Genomic DNA, 22,923 nt, shown 5'->3' with positions numbered 1-22,923 from the left:
GCATTAATCTTTACCAGTACAGTAATTAACTGATAAACTATCTACCAGCATAAAGTTTGGTTTACTAGTATTAAGCATTAAGGTTGGTTAAGTTGTTTTTGGTTTGAATTTATTTGACAACTTATTCACCCCCCCTCTCAGTTGTCTCTAGGACCTAACAAATATGCTCTTTTCGGTATGAAAGGAGAAGCATCTGACTAATATCGCTTTCTTTTTTTGGTATAACATGGCACTTCTCCATGACCCAAATCAGCTCTTGTATACCTTTGGAAAACTATAGCAATAGGAATTCTACTTCGCTCTTACAAGAGAACAAGTTTCAGTGATAAAACCCTAAGTGTTGTTTTGACCGATAAAGATGTTTTTAATGCCACATCTACAACCTAATTGGTGATTTTTCCACATGGATAGTCAACTCCAGTTAACCTGATGACTTAGATGACTATGTTAGATACATGGTTCTTTCAGAGCAAGCTAAGAGACAAATCATATTGTAGAGGACAACTCTTGTAGATGTGTAGATTGCAGATACACACAAATTGACCAAAAATCTGAATGTGTAGTTGGTTGTCGACACTTGTTAAGAAGATTTGATAACATCCTAGAGATTTAATTTATGAAGGCTGGTGTGTTTGATCCAATCTATGCAAGAAGATAAAAATTTCATTAATGGTGAATTAGTTGCAAATGGTTAAAGGTCTTGAGGTGATTGATAGAGGTAGAATCAAATCTGTTTGATAGGTAGAGTTTACTAAAAATGGAAAACCAATATAGAGAACATTTAAAAAATAAGAGAAGAGCCATTTAATCTAGATGCTTGATCAAAGAAATAAAATCCAATCCTCTATAGACTAGATCTCAGAGAGACAAAATGAATTAATTTTAAAATACATATTTGGAGGGAAAACATTATTTGATGCAGAGTTGATTGAGTAGGGATAGAGTTGGTGAAGATTACCAAATATTTTAATCTAATCTCAGTGATGAATCCAAAGACTAGATGATGATTAAATTAATAAGACTTGCATTTTTGTAGAAAGTAGATTTCTTGAAGGAATATGAAAATCAAGAAACAGGGTAGTTGGCCATCAAACAGAGGAAATGAATTTCAAAGATCTGATTTGATTAGATAACATTTATTGTTGAAGAGATATATATGCATAGAGAATCCAATCTATCTAAAAGATATGATCTCTCAGATGCTAGTAAGATAGAGGTGTCCAAATAGAGCAGAATGGTATATACATTTCCTATTTTTATTGATGAAGAAATATGAGGACAATTGGTAATGAACAAAATAGAGATCAAATGTGTGTAAAAAATCCAAAAAGATTGAAAACATACTGAGAGTAGTAGTTAATAATAGAGAGAAGAATAAGATCAAAGTGTTATCATAGCAGAGCTAGATTGACTGTAAATCATAGAGAGTTACAAAGCTCATTTGTAACATGGTACCTAAATTGTAATTGTTTCTCATAATTTTGTAATATGAATTGGTGCTCAGAACAGGGTTTGGTGCTCCTATGAGTTGGTTCTCATGAATCACAGGGGTTGGTGTGCCTTTGAGTTGGTGCTCATAAATCATAGGGGTTGGTGCTCCTTTGATTTGATGCTCATATATCACAAGGTTTGGTGCTCCTTTTGGTTAGTGCCCCTAAATCTATTGTAATCAGTTTTTCATTGTGAGGCTGGATTGGAACAATAGACTCCAATAGCTATTCTCACTGAGGTTTTTCCCACATTGGATTTTTCTCGTATATCTTTGTGTTACGTGGATATCTCTTATGTGTGTGTGCATTTAATCTATTTTCTTATTAGAATTTTCACATATGTTTTAAAGGTTTAAATTTCTAACTATCACTGTGTAGTGTCATAAAATTGTGACCCTTGCAATTTTAACTACATTTGAGGCCCTCACCTTGGCGGTGGTATCTAACTAAGACCGCCTTTCTACACCTTCACCCTTGAAACTCTCCTTGTTTAAGCCCTGAGATGGCCTCAAGACCCTGTTCGAAGCCCAAGATAGCCTTAGGGTAGGGGCGTGGTGCTCTTGTCCCCCCTCTTAGGGTGGCCCCAAGATAGGTCCCTCTAGTCCTATTTGCATTTTGGGATTCCAAATCCCCCTGATGTTAGCCTTTGCTGAGATGAATTAATCTTTTAAGGCATGTATAAAAGGGGAGTTGCTCCTCTCATTTGCATAAAGAGGAAATACATGAAATACATGATAGGCAAAATTCAAGCGAAAGGTCTTCATCAAGCATTCAAGTCTTCAAGCATCCATCAAGTCTTCTTCTTCATGCGCCTTCCTCATTCATCCATTGGAGCAACATTAAAACATTCATTTGCAAGAATATGTGTGTTTTAGGGTTTTGTCATGTTACATGCCATTTCATGTAACACTTGTGATTACATTCAAGAAGCAAAGCAATCATCATCAATAAATTGCAAATCTACAAGGTATACATTTCCACTATTTACATTTAAACATTTGCAATTAATTTCTTTCAAGGTTGATTCCTCAACTGGGGTTTGACTAAGGCAAACCCCTATCCACAACCCTTCTTCCCTTCTTTTTTGTGTGTAGGTTGCAGGTGTGCAGCTATAATTGTAGGTTTGGGATTCATTTGCAGAGACGGGAAAACCCTTTTCATTTCATGGATTTTTCGGAGGATCATGTGCACTTTCAACACGGTCCTGATGACTTTTCTCCAAATTTGTAGGGCAGATCCATATCAGTCTAAATATCTTAGACCCAAAGTTACAATGTGATCCCGAACTGGTAGCTCCTTATTTTGCCCATTTTATCTCTCTTTTCTACATAGTCAACAAGTCAAATCTTCTACTTACAAAAGAGTAGAAATTACATTCCAACACTTGCAATCCACTTAGAATTCACATCCTTATTTTCTTTGGATTTGGATCTAGTGGATTTAACCCCTCTTTTGAATGTAAAGTATCTCCCAAGTGAAAATCATCGTAGTGATTTCCTTTATCTCGCCTAGGTGGGGAGTCATTAGGGTTCAATTTTCCACTTTACATTTTGGTGAACCCGACATCTTACATCTTTAATTCTTATTTCTTATTCTTATATCTCAATAATTGTAATTTTAATTTCAAAATTTAATTTCCAAGTTTGATCTTTTTGCAAAATTTAGAGGTTAATTGCATAAAAACCCTAGTTTTCCATTATGAGGAAATTGAGCTTGTGAAGTGTAGCATTTTGGTTGCTTGTTTCAGATATGATTTCTATTTCAAAATTGCAATTCAAATCTGTCTTTTCATTATGAAATTTAAGTGGTTAAAAAGTAAAACACTCTTAAGAATCTCTTGTTTTCGACCTTTGACTGCTAATTTGACTGATCTAGACATCTCCAAATCAGCTTTTTTTTGGATTCTGCAAAAAAAATCATAATATCTATCATCCCTAAAAATTTCAAAAAAGTTGGTCAAACTATGTGCACTTTCAACATGGTCCCTGGCTTTTTTCCCAAAATTTTGGGAAACAAAATTGACTATATTTTTCTACTTAAATCAAGAAAGTTGGCTGGTTTTATCAATTTTTAAACATCCTAAGGTCAAAAGTGAATTCAAAATTGAATGTTTGATTTTCTTGCAATTTACAAAAAATCTTGATTTGAAATTGAATTTGTGCAAAACTTGGATCTTACCTCAATTTTCAGACTTGTCTTCTTGTCAAAAATTCAAAATTTTTATTTCCCTCCTTTTTCCACAATTCAAAATTTAAAAATTTAGTGGTTAGGTCCTAAAACCCAAATTTTCAAAATTCATTGGATTTTGTGCAAATCTCAATCATTTTCCCACAATTTCAGTTTTGTAAACATCATCTAAGGTGGCCTTATCCATTAGGTATGACCTTTTTCAAATTTGCAATTCAATTCCTCATTTTTCTCAAAACCTTAATAGGGTCCTATTTTCACATTCAAACCTTACTTTTGCCTATTTAGAAATCGCAAAATCAACCAATTTTGGGGGGTTAGCTTTAAAACCATCGTAGCTTTCATCCCTAAAAAATTCCGAAAAAGTTGGTTAGACTATGTACACTTTCAACATGGTCCCTGGCTTTTTTCCCAAAATTTTGGGAGATTGTTATGACTATATTCATTTGCTTAGATCCATAAAATTGGCTGATTTTGTCAAATTTTGATACCTCTAAAATTGAAAACAATCTCCACTTTCGACATTTCAATTTTCAAGATATAGTTTAAAATTGAGTGGTTAATTAAGAAAAACCCTAATTTTATATTTCAAATTTTCAATTCAACAACTTTCAATTTTTAAAATTAAGGGGTTATCTTTTTACAGAATTCTAATTTTAAAATTTCAATTTCCTAGGAGGTTTCATTATTATTCTTTCAATCAATTTGTTCATTCAACTAAATAATCATTTTTCCTACAATTTTGAATTATTCAATTATTTTGCAAGTTTCAAATTTCAAATTCAAATTTCAAATTTGCAATTCAAATTCTATTTTCCCTCCTTTATTCAATTTTCTCTGCATGTATGGGATGAACATTATTATGGTTAAATGACATATGAGTTTCTTGTTTGACAATAAGTGCATATGGAGTTCTTATCTTATTTTTCTTATTCAATATCATGTTACATTAAAGATGTTCATGATGTTCCCTTTCATGCATATGATGATAATTTAGTTCTCCCTTTCATTCATACCTATTATTTACCCTCTCCCAAAATTAATCTCAATAATGAGGGCACATTGGTGCAAAAAGGGAATATGGACACTTCTTTCAAAGATCTCCCTCCTCAAGATGAATCTTTGGATAATTGTGTTCCTTCTTCACCTAAAAAGTAGCTCCCTCATAAGGATTATTTGGTGCAAAAGGATGATATTATGGCTACTTATCCTAGGGATACCATACCTTCTTTTCATGATCTTCCCTCTAAAGATGAAGCATTAATTACATATGATTGTCCTTTTCCTATTGAGTGTCTTGAATATAAAGATGTTGGCAATTGACACTCATTGTATTCATATGTTGTCATTGATGGCAACAAGATTCTCTAGAAGGCATATACTGGAAGATACCTGTGTGATGCTAAAAATGTTGTTAGTAAGAAGGCATACACATATAATGAGACAATAAGATGTAATTGAAAAGCTTAATTGAAAACTAAATCAAAGATGCAAACTATAAGCCTTCCTTGAAATGTCCCATTTTCCTCTATTCTTGAGGACCTTGAAAGTGTTGGATTGATGGGCTATCAACGGAGCAATGACATCCAAAGTGACAACTCAAGAGTTGAGTAGCTATTTGATCATGATTAACTATGGAGATGATATGAAATGCATGATTCAAGAAACTAGATTAACATGCTATGATTAATCCAAAAGCTAATTACTAGATAATTGAAATGCAAAATTGCCTATAGTAACAATGCCTAAATTGATATGAGATCAGATCCTTATTTCTCCAAAATGAGGGGTATATATAGGAATTCCAAGGCCAAAGCTGAGGTGGCAGGAATCGATGGTCCAAATCTGATTTGAAGATATCAAGGGTCAAGATTAAGGAAGTTGAAGAGGTTGGAGGAAGGGACACTTGTCATCTCTATGGTGACAAGTGTCAAGGAGCCTTGCTCATGAGAGGGAAAGTGTCCAAGGGAGGAGACATGTGGCAAAAGTGCCATGTGTCTCAAGGAGAGAATATCCACACCATGGGAGGTTAGGATAAGGAGGTTAGGATGTGCAAGATAGGATAGGGCTAGTTAGACCCAGGATTAGATTGAATGGGTTAAGTTAGGGGATGGTTAGGTTAGGTGGTTAAAGTTAGGAGCCATGTGCTCATTTGAATTTAGAAATTCAAATAATTGGAAAATGGTAATTAATCTCAACAAACTTGAGTTTGTTAATCTTAATTAGGGATTAGAAGAATTGATTAGTATGGGGAGACATTAATTAATTTAGAATGAATTAATCAAAGGGGGATATGAGATGAACTATATAAATAAATCATTTAGATTTATTTACTAGTAGATGAATAGAGAAATTAATTAAATTACTTGTGAATTCAATTAATTGGGAAGGGGAATTAATCAAATAACTACATATTTAATTAACTATCTTCAGATCATTTTTAGGTGTATACATTTTGCCCCTCTTTGAAGTGATGTGTGACAATGCGTTGGTTCAAAGAAAAATTGATTGATGATGTTGCTGATTTGATCTTGATTTGATGCAGATTTGGTTTCGATGTGATACTGATTTGATTTAGAGATGATAAATCTCGATATGATGTGGTTTCAATCTTGGAGATGATAAATCTTGATATGATGTGGTTTCGATCTTGGAGATGATAAATCTTGATATGATGTGGTTTCGATCTTGGAGATGATAAATCTCGATATGATGCGGTTTCAATCTTGGAGATGATAAATCTCGATATGATACGGTTTTGATCATCGAGATGATAAATCTCGATATGATGCAGTTTCGATCTTGGAGATGATAAATCTCAATATGATGCCTTAGACTCTGATTGATAAAAATTGATGTGAGGATGCCCCCTCAGGAGATGAATCGGATAATTTTCAAATGTTTTTGAATTTTTCACGATTTTTTTGATCTTTTTTTTTGAAATTTTTGAAATTTTTGAAATTTTTAGATTTCTCGATTTTGACAATTTTGATGATTTTTTCAATTTTGACGATTTTGATGATTTTTTGATCATTTTGATGATTTTTTTATTTTTCTGATTTTTTATTTCGATGAGTTGATTTGATTTTTTGATTCTTCAAATTTGGATTTGATTTTTGAAAGGGTAAGATTTGATTTGATTTTTTGATTTTTGATAGGGTCGATTTGATTTTTGATTAAACGCTCCTAATTGATAAATTTGATGATCAGTTCTGATTATCTCGATGCACATGCAAGATGGGATAAGTTTGATAAAGACCTCATGATAGATGAGCGTCATTGATAGGGGCCCAATGAGATTTGATAAAAATCGCAATTGAGCAAAAGAGACTGATAGATATATTGATTTGTTAGATAAATCAAGAAACTGATACGATGAGGTGATTTGATTGCAGGAGAATTTTACCATTCTTCAGTCTTGGGAACGTTTCCCAAAGACATGGATGTTGATACCCCGCCTTAGCCAGGCGGAGCGAGATCAAATTAGCAAATATGGTTTGTCTCCCCTTCTTGACATGCCCTAGCCTCTGATAAACTGGGGATTACTGCAGCTTTAGCAGAGTGCTAGCATAGTGAACATAACACGTTTCACTTGCCGACTGGAGAGATGACGATGACACCCAAGGATGTCTACCGAATTTTGCGTATCCCTGTGATGGACGATTTAGTATACTATGATCTCAGCAAGTAGGGTGGGATAGAGGCACTTTTTCGCATGTTTGAGGATGATAAGATAGGCAGGTATGATATTGCATGGCAGGAGATGTTAGAGCTAGGGTATGCCATGTTGCCAACTGTACTTGCTGGATTTATTGGCGGCTTCCTTTGTCCTGATCACAGGTCAAAGGGATTATCTGTTGGATGGGGTCATCTGCTTGAGCAGATGGTGACAGAGGAGACCCGATTTTCATGGGGGTCATGTATGTTAGCACACTTATATCATGACTTGCATCGAGTTGTGTATCAGGGATCAGCTGCATTATCAGCAAGGGTGACTGTGCTTCAGATATGGGCCTGGGAGCATTTACCTATCACACGACCATTGGCTGATAGAGAGAGGCCTGTAGGTAGACCTTATGCTAATGGGTATCCTGGTGTCATTATCCAGCGAAAGCTAGGCAAATTAGAGTACTAGAGATGGACTTTGGATGACCTAGATACTATGATATGGAGGCCATACAGGGACTGCGAGATTTGGCCTGAGGATGCATTGGAGATGCCATATGTTATCATGACACGATATCTGATTGGCTTGACACCTTATGTCATCAAGAAATTCCCTTGTATGAGGGTGTTGAGACAGTATGGCAGGATATAGGGGATACCACAGGGTACAACTCATTATGCTCGTCAGAGATTGGATGTGGCTACTTGGAGGCCTTCTATTTCATATGACCAGGCCTACACAGAGTATCTATCATTGGAGCCAGTTGATTGGAATCATCTTCCAAGTGTGATGGATAGTGGGATGACACGAGTATGCCATGCACTATACTGTACACAGGTTTTCAAGGCTAACATGTCTGGATGAGCCAAAGCCAATGTTAGATGAGGATGATGAGAGGCCATGACGCAGAGCTCCTAGACGACAGAGGGATGGTAGAGATAGAGATGATAGCAGAGATGGAGGAGATGTAGGAGATCATGGTGATGGGGATGATGATGGAGGAGATGATGATGGGGGAGATGATGATGAGGGAGATGGTCGAGCAGTGGTAGTGGCAGTGATAGGGACACTAGGAGCTAGCAGTTCTAGATCTGCTAGAGATGTATATAAAGATTGGATGGCCCAGGTGGTCAGACAAAGGAGATCAGGTCCAGGGGATCAGGGGCATCAGGTTCCAAAGAAGGAGGTTCCCCTGGTTGAGTAGGTACCTATGACAGTATCACGGGCTGAGAAGCCACAAGAAAAAGGACCTCGATAGATCCTCATTAGGATGTCATCTCATTAGCAGCAGGCTCAGATTACAGATTTACAGGCTCAGGTTTAGTAGCTAGAGAGTCGATTAGCAGAGAGGGACTCTCAGATGGCTCAGCTATAGACTCAAATGGCTTCTCTCCTAGTGGAGAGAGATGCACCTAGGGATAGGTGTCGGCAGGTCAAAGCATAGGTACAATTGTCAGGAGAGTCTATGTTAGGGAAGACTGCCCTAAAGATGATGTGCCAGGGGATTCGAGAGGCTGAGTATTACAAGACTTTATACTTTACTATTACTCCTCCTGATCAGAGGGCTCCAAGATTTTCATAGCTACACAAGAGATCAGGATAGAGCCAGTCTGAGAGTCAAGGAGTGACAGGGCCACTTCAGAGAGCTCTCCTAGGTGGAGATTCGGGTACAAGGGGACCAGCTAGTGTTACTCTACCTGCCGCATCAGGACAGAGTTTCGCTCCACATCCTAGTGGTCCCACTGATATGGGACATTGATCCATTCATGTACACACCTTTTTGTGATGAGATATTGATGATTCCAATGATGTATATTTTGTGATGTATCTCCTATATGTTGTGATATCATTGTACATTGGACATTTGATCTTGTTTTGGTGATATGATATGCAGTCAATCCTATTTTCTCTATATGACCTATGAGATGATGTATGCATTCTATTTGGTACATGATTATGATGTGCAATCACTTTTATGATGTATGCTTGATGTATGCTTTAATTTCTATATGCTTATGAATTCTAGATGATAGATATATGATGAGGCAGTATTCACATGATATATTGCAAATATGTATGGTGATGCTTATAATTTCTATGTGATGTATGTACAATGCAATATTTTCTATGTTTATGATATTTTTATGGTTTTCTCATGCATGTCAATATGAGATGGATGCAATGCAATGCAATGGTGATACCTTATATGATTTTAGATTAGATGAATGTCATGCAATGATCTTACTAAATGAATGAATGATTTGATGCTTTAAATGAATGATGTCTTGGTATGCAATGGTTACATGAGATGAACTAACTTATCATGTAGGATGAATGAATTGATTATATTTGTTATTGTCCAATGTACTCAATCATGTAATAAGAGGTATAACACCATGTTAGCTTTGGCCTTGGAAAAGATGAGCATTGTGATCCCATGCAGAATGAAATGCAAATCTATCTTAAAATGCAAATGCAAAATGAAATGCAATGTAGTGATCGGACCGGTCATGGAGTCATTGCTTTGTTTCATCATTGAGCCTTTAAAATGTGGGAAGTGAGTGCAAACATCAATAGTATAATTGAACCATGATGACCTGAGCACTACTTTCCTATGTTTTTGATATTGCAAGTTAGCACAAGCATCGAGGTATAATTGAACCAAGATGACCAGAGTGTTGCTTGCATAAAACAGGCAATATTAACCATTTCTATATGCAAGTCTGAAATGTCTTCCATGATACTCTGATGATCATTTCCTTAGAAAACCTTGCACATATTAATGATTAATTTACAGACAGTACACAAAAAAAATATCATGTTCCTTCCTCATTCCTCTAGTCAAAGACATCCTAGAGTTACTCAGAAATCATGATAGCGAAAATCCAAATAAAATAGTTGAACCATTATTGCCAAAGTGTTAAAATCATGAGTCAAGATATATCATCCATTGATATGTGTTTTGTCATGCTTAGATTGATATGTGATAGTTAATGGTTGACAATGTGATCCTATGTTCAATGTTGGATGTATCTCAGTTTTTTGCTTGACAAGCGTTGTCTAACTATTGTTCTATCTGTTTGATTAAGCTCAAAATGATCGCAACTTTTTGCCCCCAGCTAGGTTCAGGATTTTGCCCCCAGTCTAGAAACAACCTTTATTATGATATATACAATGATCCAAACCATGACAAGAAATCACCTAGGATGCCTGTGTATGTATGAAGGCTTTATGATATGAACAACGGTGATGGAAAAGAATGCAAGAGGAAGAAAGCGTGAACCAATAGATGGCAGAGCTAGCCGACATATAGCACCTATTTGCCAGGTTTTCACCATCTATTTTTATTGCACTTTTTCTCATATTTGATTTTTTTTCTTTTCTTGCTTTTTCACTTTTTTTTAATTTTTTCTGATTTTTCACTGTTTTTTATATTTTTTATTTTTCATTATTTTCTATTTTTTTATTTTTAGACATAGAATTTCTTCAGGTGCATGCTATTGATAGGTTCCTTGATCTGATCTCCATCCTATGTTGATAGCTGATATGCTCCTGATCCAAATACTATTGTTACCACAAATGGACCTAACCAGTTTGGTTCAAAATTGCCTTTCTTTTCTCGATCTGCCTGGTTGCATGGATTTTCTTTTAGAACTAGTTCTCCCATTTGAAATAGTCTTGGTTTAACCTTATGATTATAGCTTCGGCTCATTCTTTGCTGATATACCTTTAGATGATCATAGGCATTTTGTCTTCGTTCATGGATCAGTTCTAACTCTTGTAGTCTAGACACTCTTTGTTCTTCCTCTGGGATGAGACCTTTTAGTGATACATGTAGAGAGGGAATCTCTACTTTGATAGGCAATATGGCTTCTAATCCATATACAAGAGAGAAAGGTGTGGCACCTGTTGTTGTGCGAATACTGGTGTGGTACGCCTAGAGAGCAGGGTTTAGTTGAATATGCCAATCTTTCCTAGCATTGTTCACTGTCTTTTTGAGGATTTTCAGAATAGTTTTGTTATATGCTTCTACCTGCCCATTCCCCTATGGATAATAGGGTGTGGAGAATCTATGCTAGATCTTAAACTTCTCACATAGCTCTTGTACATCCCAATTCTTGAATGGTCGCCCATTATCAGTGATAATGGTCATTGGTATTCCATAGCGACAGATGATGTAATTCAAGATGAATGCAACAATTTGTTTTCCTGTGATATTTGTGAGAGGTACTACTTCAATCCATTTTGTGAAATATTCTGTAGCTACAAGAATGAATTTGTGACCATTAGATGAAGAAGGATTTATTTTTCCTACTAGATCAAGACCCCATTGACAGAAAAGCCAAGATGTTGCCAAAGCATGAAGTTCTTGTGCTGGTGCATGGATCATGTTCCCATGGATCTGACATTGTTTGCACATTCTAGCTATCTGAAAAGAATCTCATTCCATAGTCAGCCAATAATAGCCCAAGAATATGAGTTTTTTTGAAAGGGTAAGACCACTTGAATGAGTGCCACAAATGCCATTATGGAATTCCTTTAAGGCCTCAGATTTTTCTTGTTTGAGACATCTTAAAAGAGTACTATCTAGACTTCATTTAAATAGGGTATCTGTGACAAGAGTACAATGGGAGGATTGGTGAATAAAGTTTCTATTTTGATTTTTTGATAAGTCAAGAGGTAAGATGTTATCTTTGAGGTATGTGTAAGTTTAGCCATAGCAGGAAGAATCCTGTCCAATAAGTTGACAGATGGTTTGGGAATCAGGACAATTATGAGAAGGATAAAACAACTCTTCAACCATGAATTCATAATGTTCTTGATTTTCCTGTGTTTGTAATAGAGAAGCAAGTGTTGCCATGGCATTTGCTGCTTTGTTATCATTTCCTGGAATTTGTTCAAAAGTGATCTCAACAAGATATTTCTTAAAGTCATCCACCATCTTTTTGTAAGGCATGAGTTTGTCATCTTTTGTTTGATAGTCATCATTGATTTGATTGATGATGAGTTGAGAGTCTCCAAAGACCTGAAGTTGTGTAATGTTCCATTCCACAACTATTTTGATACCTGTAACCAAAGCTTCATATTCAGCAGTGTTATTGGTGCATGGAAAGCTTAATTTGTATACTTTCAGGATGGTATGACCTTGTGGTGTGATAAATAGAATTCCTGCTCCTGATCCATGTTGTGTATATGAACCATCAAAGTATAGTTGCCATGCTTTTGTTGTGACTGTTAGGATATCAGCGTTAGGAAACTCAATCTATAGCAGATGATCATCTTGAAGTGGTGCATCTGCTAGTTGATCTGCGATGACTTTTCCCTTGATAGCTTTTCTATCTACATACTCAATATCAAACTCACTTAGGATCATGATCCATTTTGCTAGTCGTCCTGTCAATGTTGCCTTGTTGAGAAAATATTTCAATGGATCGATTTTAGCTATCAACTTAATGGAGTGAGATAGTAGATAGTGTCTTAATTTTTGAGAAGCAAAAACTACTGCCAAGCATGCTTTTTCTATTGGGGAATAGTTGAGCTCGTATCCCACTAGTGTTCTACTGATGTAGTAGATGGCTCGCTCTTTTCCTTCATTATCTTGTTGTGCAAGCAAAACTCCTAATGATACTTCAGTGGTCGATACATAGAGAAATAATGGCTTGTCTGGAATTGGTGACATTAGATCGGGTGGTTGCATGAGATATGCCTTGATCTTGTTGAATGCATCCTCACATTGATGGTCCCATTTGAAATGAACATTTTTATGCAATAGATGGGTAAATGGTTGACATTTATCTGCTAGTTGAGCCACAAATCTTTTGATTGACTGCAATCTAACTTGTAGTGATCTGAGTTGACTTATATTCTTGGGAGATGCCATTTCCATGATTTCTTTGACCTTAGCTAGATCTACTTCGATACCTCTAGCTAAAATAGTGTATCCCAATAGTTTTCCTAAAGTGACACCAAAGGCACATTTCTTAGGATTTAACCATAGCTTATACTGTTCTAACCGATCAAAGATCTTTTCCAGTATTTCAATATGTTCTTCTCTATTGTATGATTTTACCAAGATGTCATCCACATAGTCTTCCATGAATGTATGCATCATGTCATGGAATATCATTGTCATAGCTCTTTGATATGTGGAACCTACATTCTTTAGTCCAAAAGGCATGACGTTCCAGCAGAAAGTACCCCACGGACATGTGAAAGTTGTATTTTCTTGATCTTTAGGTGCTATTTTAATTTGATTGTATCTATAGAAACCATCCATTAGAGAAAACATGGAGTGTCCAGCTATTAAGTCTACAATGATGTCAATGTTAGGCAAAGGAAAGTCATCCTTTGGACATGTGTTATTAAGATCTCTGAAGTCTGTGCATACACTGATACTTTTGTCTGGCTTTGAAGTAGGAACAATGTTTGATACCCATTGAGGATATGCTATAGGTCTGATGAATCCTACATCCAGTAATTTTTTTAGTTCTGCTTTGACCAAGAGAGCAATATGTGGATGCATCTTTCTTAATTTTTGTTTGACTGGTTTGGCTCCTGGATTGACATTTAAGTGATGCATAATAAGCTCTGGATCTAATCCTAGCATGTCTGCATATGACTAGGCAAAATTGATTTTCCATCATGTAAAGAATTCTATATATTCTTTCCTTTCCTTTTCTGTCAGAGAAGTTACTAGATGTAGGATCTTGGGTTGCTCTGATGTCCCAATATTAACTGCTTATGTTGGTTCAATCAAAATTGATGACCTTTCTTGATAGTACTTAGGTAAAGTGTCAAATCTCCCATCTTCCGGTGCCTCGAGGAGGTTTTCACTATTAGATACGTCCTTTCTTTTTACTTTTTCCTGATCTAATGTTGCCAAGAAATGGTTTTCAACATTAGACCTGATATTGTTTTCTTTATTTTCCTTTTTGCGACTAGGAGATTTGGCACTCACTTGATTGGAAGAGGTGTTGCTGAAATTCCTGGTGGAAGTTGTTGCAGGTTCAATTGCATTAAGATATACGGATATGGCATATTCATTTGAAAAGGTATCAATGATAGTATGTCCTTCATTTCCCCATTCAATAAGTTCGGGGTGGATTAGAGGTAATGGATCATTAGGTTGAGATGTTTCAAGAATATTTAGGGTCATGATTGAGTTATCAAAATTTTCGATATGTATGTCAATGTTTAGAATGGTACCCTCATCAGAATGACCTCATCCAAGAAGTTCTTGATCACCCTCAATTAAGTCCAAGTCAGCCGAATGTGATTCTAATTCAAGTGAACTAGTTCCTAACGTTTGCCCTGCATACATGTGAACTACATCGACTTGTACATCTTCTTTGAAGCAATTTTTTTCAGCTGATTCTTCAAAATGATAGGAATCCCATTCCCATTCATCAGAATCTATCTCACTTGCAACTTGCAATCTACAAATTTGTTCATATAGCTTTTGATGTGTTTCTTTTGTTTGTCTTGCTATATCTTTCCTTCTTTCATATTCAACCTCTTCTGGACTGAGATTGAGTTATGTCAGCTTTACTATTAGCTCTCCTTGATTAGTACTAGGTTCATGCTTGTTTTGATTGAGTTAATGCTGCTTGGGAGGTACTATTGGTTTGTTTCTCTTGTTGATTTGAGGATTGTTTCTTTTGCCATTTCATGTTTGGTTGTGCTTGTTTCTTTGCAAATGCTTTTCCCCTTTCAATTACAAGTTGTTCTTGTCTATTTTCACATTCTTCTTGATGCTGAATAGAGAATATATCTTCTGGTGAAGTGACTTGTCCATACCCTAAGCCTGCTTTGTCTATAGCTTGCTGAGTATGAGGTTGGATAGGTTCTGAGATACCTTCTTTTATTTTTCCTATAGGACCTGTTCCAGTGTATCCCATCTTTTGAAGAATGTTTAATCCTTTTCCATATTTTCCTATAGCTATGTTGACATTGTTGACCTTTTGTTGAACTTCTTAATCTTTGTATAGCCACTGTAGCACATCTTTGTCTTCTGTCTCCTTTGATAAGGTTCCAAAACTAATGAATGCTCCATCAAATATTGGAAGGTGTTTCACAATTGGTTGTTGTTTAGAGTTTGATGGTTTTCCAAAAGATTTAGGAGAGAGTGGTAATTGTGATATTGAGTATTCTCTATTTCCTCGATCTCTTAGTTGCATTTGTTTTTCCATACTTGATAAGATAGAGGCAAAGGATTGTTATTTGGATTGTCTATTCGAAGATGACGCCTCCCTGTTGTGAGGAACAATGACTTCTTGAGCCATTTTTAGATTGCTGCAATATTGGAATGGATTTGAATCTGTAGATATTGTGATTTCTTAACCATTATAGGGAAATTTGACACACTAATGATAGGTTGATGGGACTACTTGCAAGTCATGTATCTATGCTCTCCCCAAAAGTATATTATATGATAAGTCCAAGTCTAGAACTTGGCATGCTGTGTTTTTCTGTAGAGGTCCCACTCTGATGGGTAGTATCACAATTCCCTTGGAGGAATGTTCTTCTTCATCATAGACTTTTATGGTGATCCTTTTGCGGGGATCAATTGCATGTTATGAATATCCTAAGGCACGAACAAGACTCAATGAGAAAATATTTAGGCCAGCTCCACCATCTATTAGAACATGTTTAACTCGCGTTTTGTGAATGAGGACTTCAATATGCAAAGGAGCATTGTGGGGATTTTGCAAGGACATGTCATCTTCTTTGGTAAATGATAAGTAGTGAGGAGTTGTGAGGTGTCCCACAATGGTCAGGAATTGATATATATCAAGATCTTTGGACACTGTGGTATCTACTAATGATCGTTCAAGAATCTCTTTGTCTGCAGGTGAAAGCTTTAAAAGTTCTAAGATGGATATTTGGGCAGGTGTTTTATGTAATTGATTGGTGTAGGAGAACCCTTCAAAGGGCTCCGACCATTTTTTTTTTATTGTGTTCTTGCTTCTTTATGAAGCCATTGTAAATAAAATAAGAGCCATGTGCTCATTGGTCTTAGTTTACGTCCTAGTTGAGATCCTAGGGTCATAAGTCAAAGTTGAGTTTTTCTTGAAAGTAGAGGGTATGTGTGCCTTTGAGGTGTTTAGGGTCCTTCTTAGCATGGTGGTGTCCTTGGATTAGCCCAATGTGGGACCAGGAATCAAGAAAAGCAACATTGAGAAAGTTGCTCAAAAGTTGCAAAAGTTGCATGACAACTTTTCAAAGTTGTCAAGCAACTTTTCCACCTAGTGGTCAAAATCTTTAATGTAGTGTGGAAAACCCTAATATGGGCACACAAACCAAGGAAAGGGTAGTATAGGTAGCTAAAAACCCTAAGATAATGGGTTGGATGTTAGATGTTGTATGGCCCAAGCAAAGTGACTTGACTGTGACTGCAATTTTGTTGCCAGTCGGTACAAAAGGAGTAAAAGAAGATTGTTTATGGATTGATTTTTGAGAAAACCTATGTGGAGTGTCTTGTATGGTGTAGTTACTTTCATTGTGAGCATTTAGATTAGGTTTTGTTTTGCAAGTTGTGTGTGTTTGTAAATAGTTTGTAAACTTGCTTCTCACTGTCCAGTTTTGGATTGGTTTGTGTCAATGGGCTCATAACTCCATTCCCCATTGTGGAATCACCATGAAACCATGGGGAATGAGAGTAAAGACCTTGTAATATAATTCAAAGCAAGAAGGGTACTTGAAAATGCAAGGAGGCCATCTAAAGACCCACTCCTAGGCGAGATTGGACAGTGCCCGACTAGGAAGGGTTAAGTTGCAGAGGTCTTGGAGAGCAAGGGAGTTCAGAAGAGGAGGCACCCTTTGGAGGAGTTGTAGAGGGGTGAGTGGAGAACCATTGGTGTGAAGGAGGAGCTTCGACCAATCCCAAAAAGGTGGCAAGAGCACCAAACCTACACTGTAACCCTAGCAGGCCTAAAAACCCTCTTAAAAAACCCTTAAAAACCTTAAAATCCACCTAGGGCAGTGTACGGACACTTAGAGGCCTAAAACTTAAAAAATCCTTGAGTCCTTGCCAAATGAATAGTAGGTCTTTTGGGAGGTTTCACAAGAAAATGCATCATTTGCAAGAGGGAGCCCTAAAGGACCGAGTAGGAGGCCTAATTGGTCACAATCCTTGTAGCACTATTTTATAGGCAAAAGACAAAATTGTGAAATCGGTAAGGGGTAGGAGGCTTGAAACCTCTTGGGGGAACATGAATGGGTGGAAAAAACATGTATTAGACCTGACCTATCCTTGCTAAGACCTAGGAAGGTGTGGAACAAGCCAAACCCTTATTAGCCTAAGTAAGGGTTCCTTGAAACTCATGAGTAGGTGAGACCTTAGGAGTAGTTTTTCAAGTTGTTGGTGGGTGGATTGGGAAAGGTCAGGGAATTCCTCAAGCAAAGGAAGTCCTAGAGACCCTAGGGATGGTTAGAACTCTTGGACATCCAAGGAAAGGATCCAAGAGCATAGACTAGGCTAGTCTATCCCAAACCCCATCCCATCAGATTGGTATCAGAGCAAGTTAAAGATTTGGTGGACCGTGTATGTCTCTATACTCTAGTGAATCAGTAGGGGAAAGCACAATGGTCACTAATGCAGAGCTGGCTAGGGAGGTAGAAGAGAAGAAGGAGAAGAATAGACTCCTTCAAGAAGCTATGAGCAAGATAAGGGATAAGCTACAGGAAGTGGTGGATCAAAGGACACAAGGACCTTGGGGTGTAGACACCAAGGACAAAGGCAAGAAAACTATAGACATAGAGGACATTATACCTGAACCAGATCCGTTGTTCAATGAAGAACCTTTTGTAAAGGCTATCAAAGCTTTGAACACCAAAGCTTTTAAAGGATTGCCACATTTTAGTGGAAGGATAGACATTGACACTGTCATGGAATGGATTGAGGGCATGGAAAACCACTTTGAGTGTGAGGGAGTGACAGAGGCTCAAAAGGTTAAGGTTGCCAAATCAAGACTAAGGGGAGCAACTTTGACATGGTGGAAGTACCTGTAAGAAGAGAGAGTTAGCATGGGGAAGCTACGTATTGCCAATTGGAAGGCCATGGTGAGTAAGATTAAAGAGAACTACTTACCAGAGGATTATGAAGTCCAACTTCATAAGAAGAGACAGGGATTGAAGCAAAAAGACCTTGATGTGACCTCCTACACCAAAGAATTTCAAAAGCTTTTTCTTAGATCCAAAGTCCAAGAAGATGAATCTATTAAGGTGGCTAGGTATCTAAGCGGCCTAAAGTGGAACATTCAAGAGGAGATAAGCCTATGGACTCCTACCACTATCCAAAAATGTCATCAGCTTGTTGCCAAGGTGGAAGAGAGGAACAAAAGGAAAGGAGGCTCCAATAACAAGGGTAGAGGTAGAGGTAGAGAACAAATGAATCACCGAGGTGGTTACCAAAGTAAGGCAAATGAGAAAAGGAACCAAGGAGAAGCCAAGTTGACTGAGCATAGTAGTGAAGCCAATCTCAAAGGGGGTCATTCTAGAGGATGAGGTGCACAAGGTGGTCCACATAGAGGTAGAGGTACCAGCAGGGGTAACTCCTACTTTGCAACTATGAAATTGTGGTCAATTGGGACACCCGGCCTATAGATGCCCTGACAAGCCTACCTCATCAAATAGTGGAAAGAGGGTTTCTTATGCACATGAAGACTCTTCAAGAAGCAAGACACCTGAGGTGGACCATATTGAATTAGAGATTGGAGAAAATCTAATGTTCAATAGGGTCTTGATAAGATAGCCGGTTAAGAATGAACCTAAGCATAGGAAAGCATTGTTTAGGGTGAGATGCAAGATCCTTGGTAAAGTTTGCAAGGTGATATTTGATTCAAGGTCAACTGATAACATAATATCAGAGGAGGCAACCAAGAAGTTGAAACTCATAAGGATACCCCACACTAACCCATATAAGGTGACATGGTTGAATCATGAGCAGAGTGTGCTTGTCAATGAACAGACTTGGGTAGAGTTCTCTATTGGAAGATACAAGGATAAGATCATTTGTGATGTGTTACCCATGGATTCCTATCACCTATTTCTAGGTAGACCCTGGCAATTTGATAGGAAGGTGATCTATGATGGAGAGGAGAACTCCATTTCCTTCAAGAAGGATAGCAAGCCCTTTAAGATTCAGAACACCTAGTGTCTTATTAGCTACTGGTAAAGAGTTCTTACACTTGCTACATGAGGAGGAAATAGTGAGATGTACCATCTTTGTGAAGCCAAAGGAGGAAGAAGACAAGTTGTAGGCAGAAGTACCCAAGGAGGTGAAGCAAATGTTGCAAGAGTATAAGGACATAGTGAGTGATGGAGCACCTGCAACACTTCCACCAAGAAGGTCTATAAGCCATCAAATAGAATTTTTTCCCGGTGCATCCCTACCTAACAAAGCTGCATATAAGCTCACACCTAACCAAAACAAGGAGGTGGCAAGGCAAGTGTAGGAGTTGTTGGAATAAGGACTGATCAAGAAGAGCATCAGCCCATGTGCAGTCCTAGTAGTGCTAGCATCAAAGAAGGGAGGCAAGTGGAGACTTTGCACTAATTCAAGGGAAATAAATAGGATCACCATAAGGTATAGGTTTCCTATTCCTGGAATAGAGGATTTGATGGATTGTTTAGGAGGTGCTATGTATTTTACCAAGCTGGACCTTAAAAGTGGTTATCACCAGATTAGAATTAAGGAGGGAGATGAGTGGAAGACTGCTTTCAAGACCACAGAGGGATTGTATGAATGTCTTGTGATGCCATTTGGACACACCAATGCCCCAAGCACCTTCATGATGTTGATGAATGAGGTGTTAAAGGACTTCACAGGTAGGTTTGTGGTGGTGTACCTAGATGACATTCTTATCTATAGCAGAACCAAAGAGGAGCACCTTGAGCATTTGAGGTTAGTCTTAGAGAGGTTGCATGAGGAGAAGTTATCCATCAACCTAGAGAAGTGTGACTTCTTGAAGCAAGAGCTGGTCTACTTAGGATTTGTCGTGTCTAAGGGAACCTTGAAGATGGATACAAGCAAAGTGGAGGCAATCTTGAATTGGCCTACCCCTAGAACAGGGACTAAAGTTAGGAGTTTCCATGGTTTAGCTCAATTCTATAGGAAGTTTGTGAGGAGCTTCAGTGGTATATGTGGACCAGTCCTTGAAACCATAAAAGGAGGCCTTAAAACTAAGTTCAAATGGACTGAGCAGGCTGATAAAGCATTTCAATTGTTGAAGCAAGAAGTAGCCACAAAGCCTATCCTACTCCTACCTACTTTTGACAAGATATTCACATTGGAGTGTGATGCAAGTGGAATTGCAGTAGGGGGTGTATTGAGTCAAGAGGGAAGACCTATGGCATTTTTCAGTGAGAAGCTTAGTGAGGCAAAGAAGAAGTACTCAGCCTATGACCTAGAGTTGTATGCATTAGTGCAGTCTCTAAAAAAATGGAGGCATTACCTACTCCCAAAGGAATTTGTGGTGTTCATAGACAACTAGGCATTGAGTTACATTAACACTCAAGAGAAGCTTAGCAACAGGCATTTGAAATGGATGGAATACCTCCAATCCTTCACCTTCACCATCAAGCATAAGAAGGGGCAACTCAATAAGGTGGCAAATGCTTTAAGTAGGAAGTTGTTGACAGTTAAAGAGTTACAATTGTAGAGCATAGGAATAGAAGGTTTCAAAGACCTCTATGACGGAGATGAAGACTTCTCATTAGCTTACAAGGTTTGCAAGGAGTTTGAGAACCATTTCCATGGTGAGTATGCAGATTACACTCTCCAAAATGGTCTCTTGTTCAAAGATAATCAGTTGTGTGTGCCAAGAGGATCCATGAGGGAAAACTTCATCTAAGAAAAACACAATGGCAGTCTAAGTGGACACTTTGGAGTCAACAAAACCTTGGATCTAGTATAGAGGTACTACTATTGGCCAAAGTTGCCAAGAGATGTGAGAAGGTATGTGGAGCAATGTGGTGTGTGTCAAAGAGCAAAAGGAGGATCAAGCAATGTTGGTCTCTATCAACCATTTCCGGTCCCACATAGGCCTTGGGAATGTGTAAGCATGGACTTTGTAGTAGGACTTCCCAAGACAAAGACAGGTATGGACAACATCTATGTGGTAGTAGATAGATTTTCCAAGATGAGCCATTTCAATAGGGTGTTAGGCAAATTGTTGAGGTGTTTAACTAAGGAGTATGGGTAGACATGGGATCTAATCATTCCTCAAGAAGAGTATGCATATAATGACAGTGTAAATAGGACCACTTGAAAGAGTCCTTTTGAGGTTGTCTATGGTAGACATCTAAGAGAAGTGTGTGAACTCAGATAACTTGGTTCCATGGAGATGAAGAGTGGGCAAGCAGAGGACTTCACTCAAACCATCAAGGAAGTCCAAGAGCAAGTCAAGAAAGCCATCCTTGAATCCACTCAAAAAATGAAGGCCAAAATGGATGAGAAAAGGAGAGAGGTTCAGTTCAAGGTGGGTGACTTTGTGATGGTCCATTTGAGCAAAGCTAGGATGCAAAGTGGTAAGCCTACCAAACTACAAATGAAGAGGGTGGGACCTTGTAGAATTCTAGCAAAATATGGTGAGAACGCCTATAAGGTTGAACTTCCTTCAGACTTAGCCATTTCACTAGTCTTCAATGTTGCTGATATGATCATGTATAAGGGTGAGATAGAAGGGCAGACTGAGAACCAAGCCAAGGTGCTACAAGACTTGGATGTAAATGCATTACCTCAAGTGAAGCAGTCTATAGCAGAGGAGATTTTGGAGTCAAGGGTGAAGAAGTCTACTAGACACCAGGTCTACCTGGAGCACTTGGTGAAATGGGCAGGTCAACCTATGTCTGAAGCTACTTGGGTGGAGGAGAGCAAGTTCAAGAAGTTTGGGATTGATCCAGCTCTTCTCACTCCCCTAATTCCTTAGTTTGTTGTAGAGGGGGAGTATGGTGGAGGAGAACCCTTCAAAGGGCACCCACCATTTATTTTTGATTGTGTTCTTGCTTCTTTATGAAGCCATTCTAAATAAAATAAAAGCCATGTGCTCATTGGTCTTAGTTTAGGTCCTAGTTGAGATCCTAGGGTCATAAGTCAAAGTTGAGTTTTTCTTGAAAGTAGAGGGTATGTGTGCCTCTGAGGTGTTTAGGGTCCTTCTTAGCATGGTGGTGTCCTTAGGTTAGCCCAATGTGGGCCTAGGAGTCAAGAAAAGTAATATTGATAAAGTTAATCAAAAGTTGCAAAAGTTGCATGACAACTTTTCAAAGTTGTCAAGCAACTTTTCCACCTAGTGGTCAAAATCTTTAATGTGGCTTGAACAACCCTAATATGGGCACAAAGACCAAGGAAAGGGTATTATAAGTAGCTACAAACCCTAAGATAATGGGCTGGATGTCAGATGTTGTACGGCCCAAGCAAAGTGACTTGACTGTGACTGCAATTTTGTTGCCAGTTGGCACAAAAGCAGTAAAAGAAGATTGTTTATTGATTGATTTTTGAGAAAAACTGTGTGGAGTGTCTTGTATGGTGTATTTAATTTCATTGTGAGAATTTAGATTAGGTTTTTTTTTGCAGGTTGT

Source organism: Cryptomeria japonica, chromosome 1 (assembly GCF_030272615.1).
Source record: "Cryptomeria japonica chromosome 1, Sugi_1.0, whole genome shotgun sequence".
NCBI classification, from domain to species: Eukaryota; Viridiplantae; Streptophyta; class Pinopsida; order Cupressales; family Cupressaceae; genus Cryptomeria; species Cryptomeria japonica.
This window is presented reverse-complemented; position numbering follows the sequence as displayed.